Raw genomic sequence first — 1604 nt, forward strand, 5'->3', positions numbered from 1 at the left:
TCGGAGAAATGTAAAATAAATACACAGTGAGAGTCTACTACAGACCAACCAGAATGGCAAGATTAAAAGGACAAAAAAAAAATCAAATATTGACAAGGTGTGGAGCAATTAGAACTGTCACACACAGTTGATACCAGAGTAAACTGGTACAATCATTATGGAAAATTGTTTGGCAGTATCTAGCCTGGCCTTTGGGCCAGACATGGTGACTTGCACCTGTAATCTCAGCACTTTGGGAGGCTGAGACAGGCAGATTTCTTGAGCGCAAGAGTTCAAGACAAGCCTGGGCAACATGGCAAAACCCCACCTCTACAAAAAATACAGAAAATTAGCCAGGCATAGTGTCATGTGCCTGTAGTCCCAGCTACTCAGGAGGCTGAGGTGGGAGAATCACCCGTGCCCAAGAAGTCCAGTCTGCAGTGAGCCATGATCATGCCACTGTACTCCAGCCTGGGTGACAGAGCAAGACTCTGTCTCAAAAAACATTTAATTTAATTTAAAAAGGCTTTTGTAAAAACTGTTAAGGCAATATATTCTACTAAAGCTGAGCATAGGCATACCCTGCAACCTAACAGTTCCACTGCTGGATAGACCCCAAAGAAATTTGTTCTTTTTTTTTTTTTTGAGGCAGAGTCTCACTCTGTCGCCCAGGCTGGAGTGCAGTGGCACAAGCTCAGCTCACTGCAAGCTCCGGTCCCGGGTTCATGCCATTCTCCTGCCTCAGCCTCCCGAGTAGCTGGGACTACAGGTGCCCACCACCACACCAGGCTAATTGTTTTGTATTTTTAGTAGAGACGCGGTTTCCCCGTGTTAGCCAGGATGGTCTCGATCTCCTGACCTCGTGATCCGCCCATCTCGGCCTCCCAAAGTGCTGGGATTACAGGTGTGAGCCACCACGCCCAGCCCCTGGAAGTTTGTTCTTGTGTTCACCAAGAGTCACGTAGAAGAATGTTACAGCACTATTTGTAGTAGTCCCAAGTGGAAAGTATCTAAATTCTATCAACAGAAAAAAAAAAGTGATTTTTAAAAATATGGCATATTCACAGTGGAATATTATGTAAAAGTCACATGCAGGGAAAAGTAATGTATCGTGCTAAAAGTCAGGATAATGATTATCCTTGGGAGGTAGTGTCTGGAAGGGGACACAAGGGGATGTTCTAGAGTGCCAGTCATGTTCTGCTTGAACATGCCACTCCACTCCAGTATAGGTAGTGTGTTCCCTTTGTGAAAATTCATCAAGCAGTACACCGATGATTTGTGGTTGTTTTGTTTTGTTTGTTTTGTTTTTGAGATGGAGTCTCACTCTGTTGCCCAGACTGGAGTGCAATGGCACGATCTCGGCTCACTGCAACCTCCACCTCCAGGGTTCAGGTGATCCTCCTGCCTCAGCCTCCTGAGTAACTGCGATTACAGGAGCCAACCACCACACCCAGCTAAGTTTTGTATTTTTAGTAGAGATGAGGTTTCACCATGTTGGCGACACTGGTCTCAAACTCCTGACCTGAAGTGATCCATTCTCCTCGGCCTCCCAAAGTGCTGGGATTATAGGCATGAGCCACTGTACTCAGCCTGTGTATTTTTCTTTCATGGGTAATACCTTTTTT

The sequence above is a fragment of the Colobus angolensis genome, unplaced genomic scaffold, assembly GCF_000951035.1.
Source record: "Colobus angolensis palliatus isolate OR3802 unplaced genomic scaffold, Cang.pa_1.0 Scaffold51, whole genome shotgun sequence".
Classification (NCBI taxonomy): domain Eukaryota; kingdom Metazoa; phylum Chordata; class Mammalia; order Primates; family Cercopithecidae; genus Colobus; species Colobus angolensis.